Source organism: Glycine soja, chromosome 17 (assembly GCF_004193775.1).
Source record: "Glycine soja cultivar W05 chromosome 17, ASM419377v2, whole genome shotgun sequence".
Classification (NCBI taxonomy): Eukaryota; Viridiplantae; Streptophyta; class Magnoliopsida; order Fabales; family Fabaceae; genus Glycine; species Glycine soja.
Genome location: NC_041018.1, coordinates 10113969 through 10132033, shown reverse-complemented (window position 1 = coordinate 10132033; position 18065 = coordinate 10113969). Strand labels below are relative to the sequence as shown.

The following is an 18065-nucleotide window of genomic DNA, read 5'->3' as shown; positions in this document are numbered from 1 at the left end:
TTAGAAATTAATGGTATATTTTAAAACAATTTTTTGAAAATAATCTTTAAATCTTGATATTTGTTTAACATTTTTTAAATAAAAAGTCAAAGATTCTAAGATAATTTCTAAAAAAACTGATGTAAAAATCAAAATTGAGACACTTTAAAAATCGTCACTTTCCACAACAATAAATTTAAAGATGATTAAAAACCGTCATAAAAAGTGTTAAATAATCTTCTTTAAATTTTTTTTTTTGTAGTAATATACTATGGTTGATAATTAAGTAGGAAGAATAATAACTTCTCTTTGGAGAAAAAAAATGTTCACATCCTTAAATATCCACACACTTAGAAAGAACAAAACCTATAAGATTATAAGGGGCATTGCAACATGGACTAGGGAGTAAGGATAAGGTAATTAAGGCTGTCAAACCTAGATAATCAATGAAATTGTACTGACATTGTTTGTCATTAGCCTACTAGGTGCTGCAGAAAAAGCCTTTTGTAAGACAAAGAATAGAAACCTTATTATCAAACATTGTACCACCTCCACCATCATAAGTTGGTTGTTGTTGTATCAGGACCAACACGGCAACCAAATGTCAGATGCCCAAAAGCTTCTAAATTTCTAAAGTGGAGGAAGCCTATATACAAAGGATTGAGAGCTTCCGTTAGGTTGGGATAGGTAGCCTTGATAGCCTCTGTTAAACCTATATATGGTCTAAAAAAAATAAAAATTGGCTAGTTCGTTTCAAAATTAGAAAAATAAAAGTGTTTTTTAATAAGCAAATAAGATTTATTTTTTCAATAAATACAAAATTTTACTTATTTTAAATAAAAGTACTCTAAACAAATACATCAGAAAATAAAAAAAAACTACTTATTTTATTTTAAAAAATAAGTTTAAACAAACTAATCCATCAACATAAATAGTAATGTCAAGTAACTTTCTCCTTTTTAAGTTCTTACTAATAAACAAATTTCTCTCATTACTATATTCAGGAGTAGTTATTTGAAAATGGCTTAATTATTATTTTGGTAATCTAGTTTTTTTTTAAAATTCAATTTGATCATCTTATTATTAAAAAGTTCAATTAAGTCCTCTAATTTTTAAAAATATCTGGATCAGGTTCTTTTATTTTTAGAATTTTCAAGTTAGTTTCTTTATTTTTTAAAATAAGTTCAATTTGGTCTATTTTTTCCCATTTTCTCCAATTTTTCTTTAAAAATAAGTTCAAATTTGGTTTTAAATAAGACTAAATTGAACTCATTTTAAAAAATAAGGAACTTAATTGAAACTTCTAAAAATGAAAGGATCTACTTAAAAAAATTTAAAAATTAAAGTACTTAATTGAATCTTTTAATAATAATAATAAAAATTAAACTTAAAAAATAAATTAAAACACCAGCCTTTGTAAATTCTCATCCCACATCATTTTGGAACTTAGTAATATAGAATATTAGGAAAAGTTGTCTTGTTCTTCTAAATAAATGGTCCAAAATCCAAATCATAACGATTTTAAAAACAAAAAAAAGCACTTAATGTAATTTTTGCTATTTTCTTTAACATAGGCCCCACAAATATATTTAAGTCCTCGTAGCTAGAGTACAAGTAAAATATCTACACTTTATGAGCTATAGAACTTAAATTATATCGGATACCTATTCCATTATTCTTATACTTTATTTCAATGTATCTTCTTGTAGTTTTGTGAGCCTATTTGCCAAGCATAGGCAACAAAGGCTGCAAAGCACGAACGTCTAAAATAAAATACAATGGGCGGTATAGCAAGTCGATGAGTAAAGCCACATGAGTCTCAAACTTTGAAGATTCAGAGAGTTTATCAAAATTGGTCAAATTTCATTAGTTGATTCAGTAAGATACTTAATTTTTAAATGTTTAATTACTCATTTGGTCATATAATTAAAAAAAATATTCTCTTAGATAGTGCTTGGTTGTGAAGAAAAAAAAGAAAATATATAAAAAAAATGAAAGAAAAGAAATAGGTGAGAAATAGAGTGAAAATGAATGCATTTGATTGAAGAGAAATAAAATATAAATAGAAGAGAAATATTTAAATTAAAATTCTTAGTTATAAATAAAATTACTGATTTGTACTTCCCAAGGGAGAGAAGAAGAAGACAAGTAGTGCTGAATGCACTTTTCCTAAGGGCAAAACGGTCATGCATGTGAATCGTGTAAAATTCTGCTTGTTTCTGTTCAATTTTGAGAGGATTTTGTACACATGTGTCCCACCTTTTTTAAAAAAATGAATAAATTCGTCGCTGATTAACTCAACCAAATCACTATACCAACCTCTCTTTCCTCCTCTTCTCTCCTCCCACTCATATTTGCCCTCAACCAAATTAACGCTTAGTCTCTATACCTAAAAATAATTCTTTTTAGTCTCAATTCATAACATTTTTAATCTCTTTTAATTCTCACTACAGAGACTAAAATTATATGTGTACGGATTCAAATACTTAAAAATGGTATGTGTAAAGATTAACAGAAAAAATTTGCTAGGAACTAAAAAGAAAACTTCTTGTAACTAAAGTAATGAAATTTGTTTTTAAATCAATTTTAAATAATGAATAATGGAGGTAAACTGAGCTAGATCACCAACAATCACTGTCCTTTTCTTTTTCTTTATCAACCTCCTCCACTTTCAAGAACAGAGACTTATCTAAGCGGTGTAACGAATAACTATTACAAGCATCATGATCAGAGGGAAATTCTCTTACTAACAATAATATCTGTCAGAAATCATAAGTTGTCGGCAAAAAGGGAAAATGAGCTTCAATCAAACTCAGGCCAGGTTCATTTGAAAAGGAAGATTGTGAAAATATAAAGAATGAACAATAAAATAAAATCACATGAACTCAGACTTTTATACTCTATTTTAATTCAAAACTTTCATCTCAAATTACTCTATTTTCATTTTTTTTTCCACTTCTGAACGGACACTCTGTGAATGAGAACTGGGAATCATCAGTGTATTACTTTTTTTGTCGTTAGCGGGTTAAAATATTTTCTTTCCCGTCTCTTTTCTTTTTATATTTTCAATGCTTTGGGATATCTCTCCTTATTTTGATTAGGGTTCGACCAAACCAAATTTCTTGGACTTCAATAATGCAATATTTTTTTATCGATAAATATTAGTTATTAATATTATTAAACTTTTTTTAAATTGATGTAACCGGAGATGCAAATAAGGCCTTTTTTCTTGTATTTACATTTTTTTTTTCTGTAATAGGAACTTTGGGGTGCATGTGCAATTGTGCATGTTTGTGAAATCGCAAGAAACACATAAAGGTTCTGCAGTTCTGCTGAATCAGAAACTCGGCTATCTACGTTGAATTAGCTTGAATAAGCATCCCAAGAAAAATCTAAAATGTTTGATTTGATTTTGCAAAATATTTAATATATGCACTCGCAAAATTGTGCTGTAGTATGTAACTCATACCAACAATGCTCAACCAATGCATCATGTTCCATTCGTCTTGAGCTACTGGCCTGTGGTGTTGGGAAGCATGCACCATTCAACATGCGACTTTTGTTACTTAGGTCTCCGACATCCAATACCTGACACAAGAAAACGCATTGTCACAACATTATAATTTCTTCCAATAAAATTTGTTAACTTTTATAATAACTAACTACCTTAAAAATTATATAAACCATGATTTATGATTGAATGATAAAATTGTTTTACATTCTCAATACATAACCATTAAACTTTTCTTTTGAACCACATACATAGGATTTGGCTGCACAAAAGCAGTATAGATTTTTAAGAAAAATTTAGAAAAGCTCAGCCAAAAAAATTTTCCAGCATCCATGACAATACATCAAATTCAATAAATAAGTTATCAATATCATTTCGTTAGCAGACAGTGGTAAAAAAACATGTCAGATACCAAACAAGAGATCACATAAAACAAACAACCAGCATTATGCACTATAGTAGTTTTCGCTTGGCAGCCAAAGCGAACCACAAGCTTCAAAAGGAAACAATTATACTTACAGTTCTTTATATGCTTTCCTTCCTCAGTTTCTGTTTGAGCTAGCAACTACATAGAAAGCCATGTTGTTAATAAGTATTTGAAAGAAGCTAAAAGTTTAAATCGAGCGTAAGAAGACTTAACCTCAAGATATTAAGGCAATAATTCCAAATTAGATAGTTGAGTAAATGTCAAAAAATGATTATAAATTTATAGTAAACCGCAGTTTTACTTTACATGATCATGTGTACACTGCGAGGATGATTGACCACAATGTACAGCAGGCCACCATCCTCCCTAGCAGCAAATTATTCTAACTCCCTGCAAAAGATGTGCAGGAAGTTCCGGAATAACTGCATTGTAGATTTCAGTTGATTTCATCCAATTATCCTAGGAATATAACCGCAGTGTCAAAAATTTTAACAAAACAAACAGTGTCTCTGGACTCTGGCTCTATTTAATTAACATACACTACGCGCTGACAAAAAGATGCATGATATAAAGTCATAAACAAAGATAATGATCAAGATGCAAAACCTCCTACTTTTCCTCAATGGCATTGATGCAGTTGTTAGAGCTGTGGGAAAAGACACGGGGTTCCAGATCATATCCATAAGCCTCAGAACATTTGAACTTGGGGATAGATAAAACAAAATTCTTCTCTTGTGATGCATATGAAGAAGAGAACTTTTTATGAAGCCAGCGAGTTCGGGGAAAGCAGTCAGACTGATTATCTAAATCAAGGGTTGATGGAGCTAGAAGCTCATAGTTGCATCCCTCTTCCTTGAGAGAATCAACTCCTGAACAAGAAATTCTTGGAGTCTCTTGATCTGGCCTATTCAAAAACATTTTCCCTGAGCTTAGCAAATTTCCTTCACTACTTCTCAAAGTTGTCACGACCTGCATTCCATTGTAGGACTCAAATGATGGCACCCGAGGTTCACGATTAGAGGAACAAGTTAGAGTTTGAGTCTTCATCATGGGCCTTTGAGAGGTGTAATCAGCATAGTCTGATTCACTTCCTTGTTCATTAGATGATATAGATTTCCAACGAATTCTCCGAGAACAACCGAAGAAACTGAAAGATGTCCTCTTCAATTTAGCATAGATAGAATCCGAAGTACAAGAAGGTACACAATTGATTCTGAGCTCAAGGTTACAACCCAATATGAACTGCAGAGAACTTGCAATCAGCCTCCAAGACTTCTCAGCCCTACTTACATAGTCACGGTGGTGGAACTCCAACTCGGCAACTGCACGGCCTGAAAATTGGAGTATTTTTCATTCAATTACTTGGTACATAGTACTCACTGTACTTGGGAAAATACATTTCATAAATTAAAAATGTAATTTTTTCTTCTCTAAAAACACAAGGGTAGAACTAATGAAGACAAAATATTAGGTCAAAGAATATGTAAAACCATTTCATACATACTACTATGTCAAAGAATACTTGGTACATAGTGCAATATGTAATTCACATAAAATACTAGGTCAAAGAATATAAAAATGATAGATCGTGATAATAAAAAGAAGACTTTAATATCACATTATACTCATGCTATCATAAATATTATTGCTGTAAAACCATCTTTGATGCTGTAAACAACTTCCATACCCCCACTTAGAGTACCTGCAGCTCCTTCAAAAGAAATCCATTTAAACAATAATAATATGAAAATTTCTAAGCAAAAACATTTAAAAAAAATTATTCGCAACACATTTTTTTGATACCCTCTTTTCAACATTATTATGGTGAAAAATTCCATCTAGCTCCCACTCCCTGTTTGGAAGAGCTTACGTACAACTTATTTAGATTAATGACATAAGCACTTGTCTATGCATTTAGGAGAGGCTGTGAGAATAGCTTATGATAGGTCCATTGTTTTGAGCTTATCTCAATAAGCTCTTCAGGATAGCTTATAATAACAACCTCTAGCTTATATAAAAACAATTTAACCCTATTTTCCCCTTTGATTATAAAAACATACTTGTCTAATAAATACTTATTCAATAAGACCTTAATTAAATTGTTTATCCAAACAGACCCTAAACAACTTATGCCCACTCTCTAGTAGTGGGACCTACATCAGATTTCACCCAATAATAAAGAGTATTAAAAAGAAAGTGTCAAAGGATATGTTGTAAGCATTTTTGTTGGTAAAAACAAGCACAAAAAGAATTGACCATAACCGTAGGACAAGATTATAGTACATGATATTGATGCCAGTAATTTTGATGAATAGCAAATTTAGCCTCTGTACAAAAAAAACAGTGTAAATAAAGTACAATATGTACCTTGACTAATACAAACTGAAGACAACTTCCCCTGTTTCCTGAGAAAAGTTTTGAGCCTGTTAGATTGACACATCTCAGTAGCTTTATACCATATAGAATCCAATGTTCTTCTGTGATCCTCCCGTACTCCTAATCCTAATGTATCTGACTTGTCATCACATTGACCTGTTGTAGCAAGATGCTCCAAGCTGTCCCCTTTAGGAGATGTACTGCAGATATCACCATCTGTATCCATTAATTGACAAGCTTAGAATGGTTCAACCTGATAAAAAAAACACTCCAATTCTGCCAGCTCCATCCCACAGACACGCTAAGGAAGAATAAAAAAAAGCATAACAAGTGGAGAAAAAAAGGATTCAATCCCACCACCTCTATTGGACGCAGATCGTGCACACAACTTAGTATCATTTGTATCCGCAGATGAATATTCTACGGAGCTCAGCTGTAGAAGAGCTGCAGTGAACCATGTTGTTTGATTCTTGGAAATTCTCAACTGCTTCTCTGTTTCAGACAGTATTCTTAATGCACGACTTAGTTTCTGCAGGTCTGCTTCCGCTATGATAGAGAGAATAACAAAGTTCAGACAACACAAATAAGATAAAAGCAGACACAAGTATGGGCTGCAAACACAAAAAGGGCTAATATGCTCAAAGCTAAAAAGGATATAATATATTTTAAAACACTTACAGGTGTATCTATTACAAAATCTTCTGATTTCCGAATCACCAAGTTCAAATTTCCCTGCAAGAATGTCCATAATAAGATTTGCCAACTGTGATATAAGTTGTAAAGGATCTATCCTTGTCCTAACAAGTTCCCGGGCTCTTATAACTGTATTTGAAGTGTCAGTAGATAAAGCCAAGTCCAGCAAATCAAGCAATTCATCATCAGAAATGACCCCAGTCTGCAGAATAACAAAGGGCAAAACATAATGCTCATAAAAGAAAAAAACGAAGACAATTTGGAGGACATACACGCACAGAACAAAGCACAACACTTACAAGCTCGTGGACTAAGGAAATGGTAATTTTTTTACCAAGCAAACTCAGTTGATCAAGCATAGTTTCAGCATCCCTAAGAGAACCACAGGATCTAGCAGCAATGAAGTCCAAAGCAACTTGTTCAGATTCAAGACCTTCTTCAACACAAATCTTTTCCAATCTTATTGCAATGTCAACATCTTTAATCTTTGCAAAGTGATACCTCTGAGCCCGGGAAAGTGCACTCGGAGGAAGCTTATCCAAATCAGGAGTGATCATCACAAAAACCACATGTGGAGAAACATTCTCTAGGCTATTCAAAAGACACGCCCATGTTTCTGCATGCAATAACTGGCACTCATCAACAATGAACACCTTAAAACACGAGGAAACTCGAGGAATGCATGCATTCTTAACAAGGGACTTAACCTTGTCTGCACGGTTGATTCTCAAAGAATCAATTTCCTTAACATGTTTACTTCTTCCCAAAAAGAACAAAACACATTCTCTACACAGACCACATGGCTTTTGCTCCAGAGGGGAGAGGCAATTCAGTGCAGCGGCAAATATCCTAGACGCAGAGGTTTTGCCAGTGCCACGTGGTCCATGGAAGAGATAAAATGATGATATCCTTCCTGTAGAGATAGCACCCAAAAGAGACTTTCCTATCACATTATGCCCAACCAAATCACTGAAAGATTTTGGCCTGAATTTCATGGATAAACTTCTAGGAGTTTCCAAAGTTGGACTAATTTCACCACCAATGTGTCTCATGTTTCTATGTCCATTGAGATCCGTCTCACTTACGTGTTGCAATATCAAGGGAAGGCCTTCTATTTCAGAATAATGATTTGATTCTCTAAACCTTGGTGACTTTGACCAACAACTCCTTAATCCACATCCATGGTAATTATCCAAAACGTCCTCATCCTGAGTGATATGTTCCGAGGCACTACGAGCTGAGGGTGCATCAAAAACAGAAAGGCATTGTTGGCTTCCTACATGGCTTGCAATATCACCAATCACTTCCGATGGTTTCACTTGATTCTTGCGTAGGGATTTTCTTGCCGACTTTGAGTGTTCTACTCTTGTTGCAGTTGACAAATAGCAGGACTCTCCATCCTTCAAATGATTAGAAGAAGGCATGATGGAAACCAAATCCAATCCTCTACCTTCATGGTTGCTACAACAGCTTTCATTTGAAGATTTGTCTCCAGAAATACATTGCTGCTTAGGATTAGAGTAAACTAGTCCATCATCTTGTTGCCCTTCCTGACATGAGATCCCACAATGGTTCATCTTAGAGTTCCACATGTCTAATTCAAACTCAGCAGTGTCCTGCTCCCTTTGTCCCTTAAAATCTAAACTACTTGATCTTAAAAGACCATTACCATTAGAATCACATGCATGAGAACCATTCAGGAACCTCAAACTCAGAGAAACACCATTACTAGAACCATCTTCCCAATCTCCATCATCAATCAAAGGAGAGAGTCTGCTAACACCATTAGTTGATGGATCCCTCAATGACCTCACTCTCCTCAGTGCCATAAGAGTTTTGGAAATAGGAATATCAACAGAATGCCTCCTACCATCCATCACTGCCTCACTCTTGCATAACAAGAACCAACATGAAACAGTGCAAACCAACCTAGAAGAGAAATAAAAGCCATAAAAAAATCATCAAAGAGCACAGTTGGCACACAAAAAGATGAAATGAAAAAAACAACAACCCAACAAAGTATTAAACCACATTATTCCATAAGATAAGCACAAAATCTCTGAGGGCCTCAAAACCAAAAGCAAAGTTTAACAAATTAAATAGTACTAATTGTGATTAAATGGCGAAAAAAAGCTAACTTATTTCTCACTGAGAACTTTGCAGCACTGTTCTAGCGAGAAATGAACATCATCATAATCATAAATTGAACAGAGAGAAGAATAGGAAAAGAAATGAAGTACCTTTCATCAGACAAGAACCAAAAGCAACCCCATTAAGGCATTAAGGTTGGTTCTTATCTCAACAGCAAAATGTACCGTTTCCATTCCGTCAGTATTAGAAAGAAAAAAGGACACGGAAAGAAGGAGAGAATCTTCAGTTCAAATTACAATATTTAACATATGAAATAAAAATAAAATTATACATTGATGAATGATGATGGACACAAACAATGCAATGCGTGCGAAACGACAAAGCTGTGAACACCAAAAAAGAAGAAAAAATAAATAAAATAAAAAAGGAACCTGAGCAAATGAGAACAAGCAGAATCTTGGAAAGTGACAAAAGAGAAATCCCTTGAAAATGGGTTGTTGAAACAATAATGAATGGGGTTGATTGATGAGCATAGAAGAAGAGAAAGAGAAAAAAAGGGGAGACAGAGAAGTAGAAGGCAAAAGTGGCAAAGTAGTAAAAAGCAATAAATGCGAGGGGGTGTTAGGAAGAGCAGCATAGCGAGGACTGAGGAGTGAACAAGTGTCAAGTGTGAGGTTCTGACGAGTTAACAGAGAGAGATAAAAGAGAGAACTTTTGGGGGGTTCAGAAGGTTGTTTTGTTCCCTTTATGGCAGAGGCAGGTGCTGTGGCAGTGCAATGTGATGAGGGTGTTTTGTAATTTGAACAGGTTTGGCACAGTTCTGTTAATTTCAGTTGAAGAAGGAGAAAAGGCTGTTGTAAATGTGGTTCTTTCCATTTTCACTTTGAGGAGGAATCTTATTATTATTTGTACAAAAAAAAAGGTGCCTATACAGAAGAAGAATTCACCGAAAACTATGGAGGTCGTCGATTATCGACAAAAATATACGGGCACACGAAGAAAAGAGAATAAAATGCAAGCCATGCCATTATAAAATATAAAATAAAAAATGCATGCAATGCCATGTCCATGAAACGAATTTTATGATAGTACGGAAAAATCATTATTGAATGATTTAAATGATTTTTTTTATCATTCAATTATTTTACGATTTAAATTGAAATACTACATATTAATCAAAATTAAATGTAGCTGATCATTTTTTTTATTGTTTCTTATGTTAAATAGTTTACTTATTTTTCTATGTACGTAATATTAATCATTTAAGGCATATTAGCTTTAATATCAATTGAGTTAATGTTAATTAATTATTACATGTATTTCCAGGGTTGAGTATTCTAATTTATTTTAAAAGAACAAACTACTTATTTTAGTTCTATATATTTCAGTTATTTTTAAATAAAATCACTTTTGTTCAATTTTTTTTTTTAAAAAAAATTAATGTGTTTGCCTAAATTTTTTAAGAAGAGAAAAACCTAAAAATTCAAATTTTAATCATTATAATGAATTACTTTGAGTAATTTTAAAAATATTAACAGTTATAACTATTTTTTAAAAATAAAACATTTTTTTATAATTATAACTATACCCAAAAAATACAATAAACTTCAAAGGAGTATTACCATAACTGCGCCTAGATTTCTATAAATGAGAAAACTTCAAACACTTGAAATCAAATATTGTTAAAGGTGGAAATAGTCTAGGCAAGATAAAGGGCCTTCACCCTTACCTACATAAGGCTTGACCTTTAGGTCAGTAGCTCATTTAAAAAGGTTAAGCTTTTGACTTTTTAAAAAATCTATTAAGCATAATAAGTCAATCTATTTATGTATATCTAGAGTTACTTTAAAATAAACATTTTTTATATAAGTGATTTTTAAAGAAGCATATATCATTTGTTTCTTAAAATAAATAAAAATTTATTTTCTAAGCAAGAACAGATTAAACAAACACGTTAAAAAAATATTATTTTATTAAAATAAGCGCTTATTTTAACAAATAAATCTAAACAAATTCACTCATTATTATGTTATATATATACATACTTATATATAAGGCTTATACATGATATATATATATATATATATATATATATATATATATATATATATATATATATTACACATAATAATATTATTAAAAATAGTTTTGGTTTGTATTGAACGTAATTTAATATATGAGATTTATAAGTGTACTAAATCTATACTTTGAACTAAACTTTTTCTATTAACTGTAAATTTTATCATTAATTTTCAATTTGAATGTATTTGAAGGATACATAACATTATTTTTTATTTAAATTTTAAGGATTCTGTTGTGTGTGAATTATGTTAAATATATTATATAAATTATTTTAAAAGTTGCTATATTTTTATATTTTAAAAAATTAATTTAATAGATTTTTATAAATACTTGTAAACATTCAATAAAAAAAAAACAATTATAAACTTCAGCAAATTTGCTTATAAGTATCGATCAAAGCCATTTAAAATCTGAACAATTAACATCCATGCAGGCAGTGAGTGACGGAGGTTGATTTTTTTTCTCTTTATAATTGTTTAAATTTTTAACTTTTAATAAATAATATTTTTAAAAAAAATTACTAGTTTTACAGAAAAACTTAAAACTAATTTTTCTATTAAATGATAATAACAAACGCACAACTAGATATATGCAATTTTATACTGTTTATCACTTTAAACATTAGAAAAAACAATAAATACAACAAATTTTATACAATTTTACACAAATTAATCTGAACCATTATTATAATAAAATATAAAAAATGAATTTTATATTAATTAATTTAAAAATATATACGTATATATATGAAAAACTCTAAAAAATAGTAACTCTGATTCCTACCTGTCCCCTCTATATCCATCTCTGAATGCAGGTACAAGACACAACGAGACATATTTTTTTATATCCGTGACTAGCTAATTCATCACGCCCCGTTGCTATCCGTAATTTATTACTTCTCTTCACGATATCTCTAACTAAAACTGTGATTACTGATTAGCATAAGGACAATCTGATTTTCTTACCACGAATAATCAACTTTATACCCTGCAACTCAGACTGAATTTCTTAATAATTTGTTCAGTCATAATTGTTAAGCCATAGAGAGGAATTCAAACACATTCTTGAGTTTCAGAATTAAAAACCTTATATAGTTACCTGTAATTTCAGTACTATTTGTTATTGACAGTTAAACTATTTATTTAACAAGCATTTTATTTAAAATTTAATTATAATGTACAGTACAAAAAATGACATTTTAAAGCAGTACCAAAGATTTTTTTTTTAAGTCAACTTAGTATCTCTTACAAAGAGTTAATGATTAATCCTTTAAGATATTAAGATTTATTTAGGAGTTGATTTCAATCAATAAATAATTTTTTTATATTCATAAACATGGTATCGACAAAAAAAAAAAGACTAGTGCCGGTGAATTTGAATAATTTAAATACAATATATATATATATATATATATATATATATATATATATATATATATATATATATATAAGAAATAAAATAAAACCAGAGCGCGCCTATCTTCGAAGATTAGGGTATTGTAATATGATGGATGTTGTAATATTAAGAGAGACTTGTTTCTAAAACCTCAAAGACTGGGATATATAAAGATGGCAATTTTGTCTTAAGCCTATGTCTATTATTACATTTATTCTTTGTAGCTGTAGAAATTTTATATTTTGTCTTATACTTAATAGTTACTCTCATCTTAGTCTTTATATATATTATTTTAAATCTTTTTTATCCTTATGATTTAGATGATAGAAATTAAAAATAATATGTATAAAGACTAAAAGGATTAAAACAATATTTTCTCCGTCCTAGAATAAATATTATATTTAGAAAAAAAATTATCTCAAAATAAATATCATATTTAACTTTTTAATATAATATTTATTATTCTTTTTCATCAATATTTCTAATAAAATATCACTTTAGTTTTTGAATCTAATACTAATACTAGACATTTTCATTTATTTAATAAGGTTAGTTTTATAAAATTATTATTCTTTTTTATTTATTTAATAATTTTTCTTAATTTATATAAAACAACATATAATAACATTTATTTCAGGATAAAGGAAATATATGCATGTAAGGACTAAAATAAATTATTTTTAAGTATAAAAACTAAAATGCAGAGATTTTGTAACTACATAAGGATTAAACCAATAATTCACCTTGCATTTAAGTAGGATAACTACTTGTTTAGTAAAGATGAGTTTAGAATACAATAAATTTAACTTGGTCAGTTGAATAAATTTTTGGAAATCTTTGATACATACTTTTGGTAAAAGAAAGATGAGTTTAAGATCGAAAATTTATCCACAAAATTTATTTTGTTTCTTATTTGAATGGTCATGCAATAGTCGGATTGGTTATATATAAATTCGTGTGACCTCGTACTAAGTAGTATTCCTCATTTAAGACTGATTTTTTAATTTAGTTGTCAAGATATTTTTTAATTAATATTATTTTTTTTAAGATGGAGGAACAACATAATTCTCATTTTGCAGACCGGCTCCCATTTTAGCAAATTAATATTTTTTAATTGATTTAACCCTTAAAATAAAAGTGCATACTTCAGACAAAGTTTGTGAATATTTTCACTACAATAACATAGTTTAAAAAAAAAAAACTCATTGGAGATATTTAATTAGTTGGATTTTAGGGAAAATGAGGGTTTGTGGATAAGATCTGGAATTACATATTAATCCAGTTTCACGCTTGAAGAGTTGTCGTAGTCGTAGTGAGAGAGGGTGCAAATTAAGGCAGGACTATATCAAGAAACATATACTGCCATTTCCATTTACTGCATGGTTATATTATTATGATGGGAGCTTCGTTGAACATGCTATACACTATAGAGTGCTATACACTATAGAGTATAGACACAGTAGTGTAGAAAAAAGAATTGGGTGAATAAGAAGAAATCTTCAATTGGATAGGCACACTCTACAAATTACAACTTGGAAAAGACTATGTGCAGGTTATTTGTGACCACAGACAGCCCCACATAACACAGACTGCAGTTTGTGCCATTATTTCCATGACATGGGTGCACAGAACAGAAGCAAAAGCAATTTTCCCTGGCCCTCATATTTTAGATTTAATGCATTGATCTGCAATGTATATATGTACACCTCTAACACCAATGACAAATGAATCATTATGAATCCTTGTGTACTTACCAGTATATATGTATACACATATGATTAAAAATAGGGTAACGTTAACGTTATTTAAATTTTGATTTCATTAATGAATAAAGTTTGCATTGAATTAAATATCAAAACATGGGAACCAATTTAAGTTTAATTTTGTGGACAGATTCATTTAATGAGGCTCTCTCTGATGGAATGCAAAATGAGTATAAAAACTAGATGAAAAGATTAAAAAAATATATAATAAATAATGGGATAAAAAAAAAGATATGTAATAAATTTCAGGAAAGAAGGGAGTTGAAAATATTTAAATTCAAGTTTTTATTATGAAAATAAAAAAGAGTAGAAACTATACAGACATCCTGTGAACAGTTCCGTGTTCACACCTACCAATACTCATATGCATGTGGTTTTATGTGATCAAGAACAACACTAGAGTGTTTTGTAATTTACTAATTTAGTTGTAACACCTATATAATTGGTTATTTTAGATTTTGAGGGAACACAATCAATTATCCATTTGATGAATCGATAAAAAAAAACTGAAATCAAATATTTATATTTTTAATTACTTATTTTCATTAATTTTATTTTCTCTATTCCATATTTTTATCCACTATTTTTCTTATCATTTTTTCTTTCTTTCTAGCTACCAAACACATCTTTAATCAATTTTACTACACTATACCATCACATCATCACATATAAAACGACGTTACATAATAAATTTGTACACCCTGGTGTTTAAGCCCTTGCAACAAACGGGACCAGAGTTATTTATTTACTTCTTATTTATTATAATTTAAATGAATACTAGTATATATGATGAGCTTTTTTAAAAAAATGATGATCTTTTTTAATGCTCGACCAATCACAAACTTTTTTTAAGACCAAACTTTTTATTTATTTTAATGTATATCTATATATCATATACGATTCTGCCTTTATAACTATCGCTATCCTCCCTTCTTTGTTGGAAAGCAGATTGTCTCGCGGTTAAAATTAAAAAAAGAAGTTAAAATACAATTTTTATCCTCTTAATTTTTAAAATTTGATTTTATTTTCTTACTTTTTAATTGAGATATTTTTTTTATTTTTGAAAAATTCATAATTTTAATTCTCATATTTTTTAATTTTTTAATTGAGACATTTCGTTCTTTATTTTTAAAATCTATGATTTTAATCTCCTTGATGAATTTTAAATTTGTTGACTAATTTTTTTTAAATAAATTAAACTTATTAACAATTAAATAAGTTTAAAAAATTGTTATGTGTATAATAAATCAATAGTTATCGGTCAATATTTACATAATACATAAATTAATATTTAAAATTGACCATAAAAATTAAAATTGTGAAATTTTAAAAGTTAGAAAAGAAATATCTCAATTAAAAAATAAAAAAACTAAAATCTTGAGTTTTTTAAAAGTAAAACATCAAATGTCTCAATTAAAAAAATAAAATAACTAAAAACACATATTTAAGAAAATAAAAAGATGAAAGTTACATTAAAAAAAAAATCTCTCGCGGTACTGCTTATGCAGGAAAAAAATAAACCCAGGGAAAGAGAGAGAAAAAATGAAGAACTGAAGAGAGAAGATGGAAAGAAAGAAAAAAAAAAGTAGAGGGATAGAAGGGTTGGACAAGAACTTGAGAAAAGTGGATGGAGAGGATGCAGGTCTTTCTTTTTTGGTTGAGTATCACTATTTTGTGTTAGGCTTTTAATTAAGCGTGTGTTTGTGTACGAGTTGCACTCGGTGACTCAACGCAACAAGCGTTTAAAAGAAAAAAAAATCTCACGCTTTTGATTTTTTGTCTTGAAAAGTCAAATTTTTACATAGTTTATACGTGTTTCCAACTACACTCTAAGTGAGTGCGCCTCCATCCAAAACAATACTTCTCAAAGCAAAATAATTTAATCCTTTATAACAACAACAACTCGAAAATAACACGCTTCTTAGTGTCTAGGACAATTAATTAGAACCTTTGCAACAATTTTACTATATGACCGTGGTTGTTCATAGTTGATGGATACGATTCAACGTTCCAACTTTTGGGTTAATGTCTATTGAGATATTATCAGTTTTTTTTTTCCTTTTCTAGTAATCCATGTTATGGAATCCTTATTCGTGGAGAAACATATCTTGGGTGTATCCTAAAAAAATTGCTAATATGGAAAAGATGCATCCAAATAAGGATTAAATATTTTTTAGTGGTTATAATTTAGTGTTTTTTTTTTCATTCTTACAAAATTATTTTTTATTTAAAATACTTTAAATAGAATTTTATTTTTCTTTTGATCAAATCCTAAATTAATTACTTTTCCTAATGAACCGAAAGATTAAGGTCAAAAACAACACTTTGAATAATAAAAAATATGCTATTTAAAATGTTATAAGGACAAAAAAAATAACACAAGCATAATCTATATATATTATAGATATTTTTTTTTGCAAGAAGAAAGAGTAAAATTACGAGGATCAAAAAGGAATTTAAGCCTAAAAAATTCTTCTATTTCAATGATACAAAACCACTTTGTGACAGAAAAAACATTTATCTAATAGGGTTTATGATAAGATATATTTTTGAATAACCATTAGTCCACTTCATACACACACATATATATGCATGTGTGTCTATATATATATATCATATGAGAAGAAACTATCTTATATTAGAGTAAAATAATAAAATCTGGACTATATAATCAAACATGGATAATTAAGTTTAATGTCATATGACACACACACATATAAAGACACACTCGATAAGCAGTAATCATGCTAAAATTTCATTTTTTTTTCTTTCTAATGGAATTTTTAAAAAGAAACCCAATTGATTTTTTATCCAAAGGGTGCTCAATTGGTTTTGGGTGTTATTATTGGCCTCAACCACAAAGACTCTGGACTCCTACAAATCTATAAAATCCCTAAAAAATATTATTTTACCCTTCTATTCAAACACTCAACCCCTCCTTGACTCCTTTCCCCTTCCTTTTACTTGTGTCTTCCTTCTCCTCACCCTTTGTTAAATATACAATAGAAACACAATTCTCATGTGATCTTTGTTGAGATATACAACGGGATCCTATTTTTATTTTGCATTTTTAAAACAAAAAATAAATACACAATGGAAACACCATTCAATTGTGATATTCATTGAGACACACAATGAAATCATATTTGTATTGTTTTAAAAAATATAACAATATCCTATTTTTGTTGTATTTTTTTATGGGTTTTTATTATTTATAAATACAAATGACATTTTTAAAAGTAATTAAATTATTTGTGATATAATTTACCATTTTAATAGTACTGAATATCTTTTTTAATTAAAATTAAATTAATTGGATACAAGCTACCATTTATAAAGGTAATCAAATAAATTATTATAAGAATTATCTTTATTAATGGTAAGAAAATCAGTTCATGATATTATTTTGATTGAAAAAAAGAGTAATTTATGTCATCATTAATTTAAATTTAAATAAAAAAATAATTTATGTAACAATTAATTTGATTATTGTTAAAAAAAAATATAATGTATATTGTCATTAATATAATTTGTATCAAGATCTAAAACAAAAAAATATTTTTATTGTGTAATTTGTTCATAGTCCAGCATTACAACAGAAATACATTTACCTTGTAAATTTTGTATGCAGTTATATAACAGAATTATGATTGGACGTGGAGGATATTTTTTGGAAAAAAAAAACACAGCTCCTTGGCATGGACCAAGAGCAATTTGCATTGGGCCAACAGTAACACCCATTTATTTT

At 29.5% G+C, this 18065-nt stretch overlaps 1 pseudogene; it reads right to left on the bottom strand.

Annotated features, from left to right (window-relative positions):
• Positions 1-3312: 3312 nt before the first annotated feature.
• Positions 3313-9983, bottom strand: LOC114392609 (annotated as a pseudogene).
• Between the last annotated feature and the right edge of the window lie 8082 nt (positions 9984-18065).